Raw genomic sequence first — 7,925 nt, 5'->3', positions numbered from 1 at the left:
GCAGATCAGTTGGTTAGTGTGACCCTGGCTCTCGAGGAATTCCTGCCTGGGGGTGGGGGGGCAGCTAAATATTAAGAGATCTATAAAATAGGTAAAAAAAAAAGTTATTTCTCCAGAAGGTTCAAGCCCAGAGAGTTATTCACTATTATTATTATTTTTAACAACAAGACTTAAAAGAATCAAAGCATGTATTTAAATAGACACTGAATTTGTAAGTGTGGGCTTGTTTTTCAAATTCTAAACTTCCTGAAATAAATAGGCCTTAAGAAGAAAGCTCAGGGCAAAAACCAAGGGATCAGTGATAAGAGGCAATTCTGTGTTACCTGAAAATACAGGTCAAGTAAAAGTAAAAGCCAAATGAGTTCTCATAAGCATGTGGATCATACATGTGGAGCCAAATGAAGTCATGTTCATTCCTCTGGAAAAAAAAAACGATGTCTCTCTCATTGGGTTGCAGACCGCCTCATTTATCTTTGTACCCTCCAACCAGTGCTGTGAAGCTGCCTGGAGACAAGTCTGAGGCAGAAGAGGGATACACCATGTCCCTTACAGAGTTAGTCAGCACTACTGACACTTTAATGCATCTATGGTACAATACTTGCTTGTTGCATTTGATTACAATCATGTTCAGAAAAAAAAATGTCTCTCTTTGATGTATTCTTCCGGAAAGGGGCCTCAGAGTCATTACAGAACACACCCAGACACTAAGTCACCCAGACACTAAGTTCTCAGAACAAAGGAGATTTACTACCCTGGAGGGTCAATTCGGGGGTGTGGGGAGCTGCCTGGACAAAGGCATCAAGCAGCACGTGTTTCTCTGCAGAAGTCTTAAGGGACGTCTGCACCAGGGCAAGTTGGTAAGAGAACCTGATTGAACAGGTTCTCCAATATTGAATTTTGATAGCTGGACCTTGGTGATCAGTCTCAGGAATGGGTCAGTGGCCAACTAAGGAAATAGACCTTGGGGGCTAACTTTAGGAATGTAATCTAATGGTTTAATAAGGAGGAGGAAAGAGCAGTGGACAAGGCTTGTTATGTTTGCCATGCTGGGGCTGGGGGCATTTGCTGTGAGAGAGCCCTTCACCTCCTGCAATAGCTATAAAAGTTCATGTATTATAAAGGCACATAAGTCTCTGAACTGTCAGATTCAAGAGTGAAACAAAAATTATGAAAACACAAACAGTAAAACAATGATTGGCAATACTGCATATTATCAACATACTCAGGTTGAGGGTAGATCTGTTTTGTTGTTGTTGTTGCTGTTGTTGTTTTGTTTTAATCAGAGTCTAGAGCAGAGACCAATCAGTCAACCTAGCACTGTGTGTGTAGGCAAGATAGGTAAAACCTTTCAACCCAAGATGTGTTTATCATGGGTCCTCAAGGATGTGAGATGTGACTAAGGCAGACAAGTGGGTAAAGACATCCAGAGGGAGGGAACATGTCAAACACAGGGAACTGGAAGAGGACCAGTTTTGTAGGCATTCTGTGTAGGTCTCAATGAGACAGTAATGGAAGCGGGTGGGAAGGCAGAAGGCAGGAGCCTTCTTGGGCGGTTTTATGCAAAGCTAAGAAGTTGAAGTTTTGTTGAAATGTGGGTAAGTCACTGACTGATTTCCACAGAAGAATTAAATATTGACCCTTTCCAGTCATCATGTCGGAAGGGTTCAGGAGGGAGGAAGTCACTGATAACAGAGAGATCAACTCAAACAACAAGGGGATGGCGCTGATAGTGAAGAAATGTTTATGTTGCATAGCATGGCTGTTGTTGAAAGAAGTGGAGAGGGGATTAAGTCTGGAGGGTCTCTGAACTCATGAGCCTGAGTAAACTTTAATCCTTAAATGGTTTATCTCAAGTATTTTTCACAGTGAGAGAATGCTAACACACAGTTCAAGGGACACTAAAACAGAAACGTACAGACACCAAGGCTACAGCTTCAACTTTGTGCAGCCTAGATGATTGGTTGCAGTACGTCAGGCTAACTTCTTCTTCTTCTTTTTTTTTTTTAAAGATTTATTTATTTATTATATGTAAGTACACTGTAGCTGTCTTCAGACACTTGAGAAGAGAGAGTCAGATCTCATTACGGATGGTTGTGAGCCATCATGTGGTTGCTGGGGTTTGAACTCAGGACCTTTGGAAGAGCAGTCAGTGCTCTTAACTGCTAAGCCATCTCTCCAGCCCCAGGCTAACTTCTTAATACTTTGAATTTGTTTCTTGAGATGTTTTCATGTAGTTGTTTGGAAGATAAAATGAACCAGTGTTTATAAAACATTTACACACTTGCTCAGTCTATGTTTTTGGAGCATTTGTTACTGTGTACTAGGATAAGGAATTGGGACCAAGTTCTTGCCTTTGTAGAATGTCTGCTCTTTGTAAGAGGTCACTATAAGCCAGCTAAAAATATAAGCATGTTCATTAGTGATTTAGAAAACTGATAGAAACAGTTTGGAGAGATAGTTGTAGACAGAGTTGAGAGGTCTTCTTTCTGACATGTAGCTAGGAAAGGCTAAAACTTGTAAGATGGTCTCAGACAACTATTAGAGCATAGAAGGGGACATCTGATGTCAAGACCAGAATAAATATCGAGCCTTAGAAGTGAGTGAAGTCAGAAGAGTAGTATGCAGTCAGCAGCACTTTGTGTATAATAAGCTCACAAGACATAATAGATGGGCTGGTGTGAAAGTGCCATGTGTTTAATGTCATGCCATGGAATACAAACTTCACAGAATAGGATATCTCTTATTTATGCATGTTCTTAGTTAAGAATGCAAATATATTGCAAATGAAGTGTAGAAAAGTTCTCTAAGGCAGTATTGAGGTTTTTGGCTTTAGACCTCAGTCTCGGGGCACTTTGTGATTAATGCCCCCCTGCTCTCCAAGTTCTGGAAATATATTTTCTTTTTAAAGTTTGTTTGAACCTTATGCACTTTTAATAGTAGGTGGCTTCTAGCATAGGTACTGATAAGTACCTTTTAAAAGGTGGAAATCCATAGAAGCACATACAGAACCCTATTAACCCTCACTTATCCTTTTAGCAGAAATCTCTGCTGTTAGTGACTTGTATATATATATATATATATATATATATATATATATATATATATATATATATATAGCATGCAGTGATAGAATTATTTCATTCAATCAGGCAGTTCACCCCGAGGCTTAGGAATAGCTATGATATGACCCAATCAATGCATTTGTAGGTGACAATGCCATGTCACAATGTGAAAAGATTGGTCACCCCTCAATTGGGACTAGGAGTGTAACGCTCTGGATTCAGTCATCTCATACAATACACAAAATTGAACTCAATATAGATGCTGTTAAGTGTGCAAAAAACGTATAGACAAAGTTGGGGGTTATAACTCAGTTGTGGAGTTTACTTAGCCTATGAAAGGCTGATTCTTGGAAACTCATACATTTGTGAGTAGTAAATGCTACAGAGAGAAATTGCTATCTTCTCTATCTTTATCTTCAAGGACAATTCCTGAGAGTCTCCTGTGTTTCGAGCAAAGATCATTATCATCGGCCTTTGCCCACAAGGACACCTGGGTTGATATAAAACTTGTTAGTTAGGTTTTCTATTGCTATGAAGAGACACCCCGGCCACAAAAATTCTTATAAAGGAAAACATTGAACTGGGGCTGTCTTAGGTGGAGAGTCTTCTTGTAGCCCTGGCTGCTACTTCCTTATGGACCTCTGGCTTTCATCCAGCTTGCATGAACTCCTTCATTTATTAGAATGTGCCAGCTAACCCGTTATTGTCATGGTGGGGAACATGGTAGCATGCAGGCAGACACGCTGCTAGAGAGGTAGCTAAGAGGTCCACATTTGGATCCATAGGCAGCAGGAAGAGAATGAGCCTGGTTTGAGCTTCTAAGACTTTAAAGCCCACCCCAGTGACACACTTCCTCCAACTGGGCCACAGCTCCCGGTAGTGCCAGTCTCTATGAAGCTATAGAGGGCCATTTTCATTCAAACTACCCAAACTCTCCTAACAGATTTACTAGTAAATCTTAAAATGTACATTAAAAATGAGCTGTAGAGGAAAGAGGTCTTTTTTGGAACAGGGATAGCATAAGGGGAAGATGTAGTTGCTAGAGTTTCCCAGTGTTATGGTGAATCTGTCAGGATTTGCCACCAAAGGAATCAGATTTAGTAGGGCTTACAAGATAAGATTTTAGTTGTTGTACCCAGAGATTAAGTTACCATTGTTTCTGGGGGGAAAAAAGCTGTAATTACACAGTAGCTCTAAATTAAACATAGAGAACATAAAAACATTGCACTTTTTAAAAACTAATGTGTGTTCTTTACTGATGTATTAAAACATATTAGTATAAATTAAAAGTTTGAATATCAAAGGAAACAAACACAGACTAAATAATTGAGTAGACATTAGAACTACACAAGACAAGAATAGGACTATAACATAAAATGAATGGTAACTTCCATGTTTGCCCAGAGTGAGATCTAACAAAGAGCTAATGAAGATAAACAGTCTATTTAAGTGTGGCTGGAAAATTCCCCTTCAGCCAGCAGCTGGCACAACTGTTGTCATTCAAAGGGCATTAAGTAAATGTCAAATAATTGAGTCACCGAGAAACAGGGATGACATGACCTACATTCTCATTAACACTTTTTGAAAATTCTCCCTTGGCCTATTAAAGAGATGATGCTTAATAGTCATATTAAGCCAAAGAAAAACATCAAGAAGTCAGTATTTAGACAGGGTTCAGCTTGGGATTCCTCGGGGAGATTGACAGGGATGCTTGCAATCTAGGTAGAGTGATTCCCTTGAAATTGCCCTAGGAGTGTGAATAACCATGTATTACTGCTGAGAGAAATACAAAGTTCACTCAGACAATGGGTACGCCCGTCAAGTACAAAGGCTGTCATATCCTAGGACAGACAGTGCCTGCAAACTTCCCTTCCTGCCTGAGTAACCAAGATGCTCTTCAGCAGAATTAAAGGTCTTCTTGTAGCCCTGGCTGCTACTGCCTCATCTACCTCTGGCTTTTGCCCAGCTTGCATGAACTTACTCATTTTTTAGAGACACAGCAATTGGCTTTTGTTTTGGCCCTTGATTACGTCTTTGCCTCTTGGATTCAGTTGAACTCTGTGTCTTTGAGACTAACTTCACTCATTTGCCAGGTTTTAGCTTGTTCTGTGCTCTACCCTAAGGTCCGAGAATTACAGGCATACCATGTAATACCACCACAAGGAGGAAGATTTTAATAATAGAGGTCTTAATGCCAAATCCCAGATGTCCCTTAATGGTGAACAGAAATAGATCATTTCAACATCCTTCAAGTTAAAAATGTTCTTAGCAGGGTCTCAGGGTTTTTACAGGCTTAGTGGGTTTGAGGCCAGTGATATTCGAGCTCAGCTGCTCTGTTCTTTTTAAATTTGGTGCTCTACAAGAAAACCAAAGAGACTGCCCTGAATAGAATATAAATATTTCAATAATGCTTATTATAGATGGACATTAATTAGAGCCAGAAAAACCAGGGACTAGAGAGATGGCTCAGCTCTTATGAGTGCTTGCTACTCTTCTAGAGGACCTGGGTTTAATTTCCATTATCCACACAGTGGCTAACAGCTAACTGTTGTGTAATTCCAGTTCCAGGGATCCAACACTCTCTTCTTGCCTCTATGGGCAATGGACATATATGGCTCACAGACATACATGCAAGCAAGACATCTGTGCATATAAACTGAAATTAAAAAAAAATAGAACCAGGAAAATGCAAGATTAACCTGTAAATATCATGATAAATTGATTATACTCGATGTGTCAATAAAAACACTAAAATATATACTACTAAAAATATTTCTTAGTAATTCCTGAAATGGTTTTTGTTTTCCCCTTTTGATATATGAAGAAGCATGGCTGTAAGTCTGAATCCTAGATTCTCTGTTCCTAATTCATTAAATATATCCAGGAGTGGGTACAGCTGCTGATCCTCCCACAAGGCCTTAAATGTCCTTTACTAGATCTAAACACCATTTTCCAACTTTGCTGACAGTTTGCCACTAACAGCTGCCACACGTAGCCCTTTCAGGACTATCTTTGGGCCACTAAGCTGCTTTTCTCAACAGCTGGGAGACAAGCTTGCTGGAAGTAGTGGAATTTATCTTTCCTAGGGTGGAGCATGCCAGTGTGTGGGACCACAAGATGATGTTGGAAGTAGGCGAACTCTGCAGATTAAACTACAGACCAACATCAGAGTGATGCTAGAAGTACACTACTCATAGGTTTGCATGAAGGCCACGGGCAGCATCAGCGTTGTACTCTGAGTGGTAGGAGTTTTTTTGTTTGTTTTGTTTTAAATTCCTTAATACAAAAGTGTGTCCGATGGTCTGAAGGTGGGGTAGTGAAGTGAGGAACTCTGAAAGAGAGAACAAATACTGATGGGAAGTAATAAGGAAAACATTTTAGGGAGACGTTAACCTCTCCACTGGTAATATGGAGGTGTCAGGCAGTTTGTCCTGCTTAGAAGATTCACTACTGAGAAACTGAGGCTAATCAAGGTTTAGACAGGAATTGAGCTACTACTTTGAGACCAAACTAGATCTTCTGCTTCAAATAACTATCATTTTCACAGTTACTATCGGGACAGGAGGCAACACATTAGAGTCCCCAATGTGGAAGGAGGCCATCTTGACCCAAGTCCTACACTTGGGGAATCGCTCTCTTGATTGACAGCAGGATGGCTTTACAACTGTCTGGTTTTATTCCAGAGGGTCAACTTCTATTGTAGACAGGTATGTTACTACTGTTGGCATAGAAGCCTTCAATTTAATAGCCAAATGATGTTAAACAGACCATTGACATTTTAAAACCTCCAGCCCTAAAGGTATGTAATACAGTAGGGGGACATACAACATGCACGATAAATGCTGGTTTCTACCACATTCACCGAAGTTCCTTATTTTTAAAGTCTCAATTAAGAGAAATTTAAAGAAAGTAAAATGAAGCTGCTCCTCTCAAGAAAACAAACCTAGGAATCTGGAGAATAGTGCTTAGGGGCCAGGGGCCAGGGGCCAGGGGCCTCGCTCTACCCTGGGTCACAAGTCCATCCCCATTCTTAGTCATCGGGAATTCAGTAGTCACCAAAAGTTGGACGGTACACAATTGGATTTTTATATCTACCTTCTCTAGGACCACAATGTGTGTAGAGTTGAAAGCTGCAGTGTGGAATGAGAATTTGAGGAATGTACCGAAAAGAAGTCAGGTGGGCCACTGTCAGGAGCTTTCATCCGTCTGTCATGCCATAACCTACTCTTTTTTTTTTTTTTTTTTAAATGAAATATAGAAATTGACCAATGCTTACTAGCAAATACCTTATAGCCTGATTTTGGTTCCTCTACCTATAGAGACACTAAGTGGCATAAAGTTGGGATGATGGCTACATGAACTGATTTGGCAGTTCACCCTTCCTGCCCTGCATCCACCCTCCTCCCACTTTTATTCCCTTCCCGTGCACCAGCAGCAGATGCAGAGAGGATGCTGTGCAAATGCTGCTGTATCCCTGCTTGAAGACAATTAGGCTCTGGAGCCAAAACCAAAGAGTGCAGTGTTTTAACCTAGAAGTGAGACCTAGGTACTGTAGTGGCCTTCACTGAGGGACCCCCTTAATCCTCTTTTATGGTTTCTCAAAAATGCTTTTTGAGAAAAAGTGCAATAATGCACAAGCCAAAATGCAAATGAAACAGATTATAATGAAATACAGTTCTATCTCGGAGGATTTTGAGTATCTGTAGATGTTTTTATTTATTTATTTATTATTTTCTTTATTTACATTTCAAATGCTATCCCGAAAGTTCCCTATACCCCTCCCTGCCCCTGCTCCCTTACCCACCCAATCCTACTACTTGGCCCTGGCCTTCCCCTGTGCTGGGTCATATAAAGTTTACAAGA

The sequence above is a fragment of the Mus pahari genome, chromosome 7 (genome assembly GCF_900095145.1).
Source record: "Mus pahari chromosome 7, PAHARI_EIJ_v1.1, whole genome shotgun sequence".
NCBI lineage: Eukaryota > Metazoa > Chordata > Mammalia > Rodentia > Muridae > Mus > Mus pahari.
Note: the sequence above shows the minus strand (reverse complement) of the source record.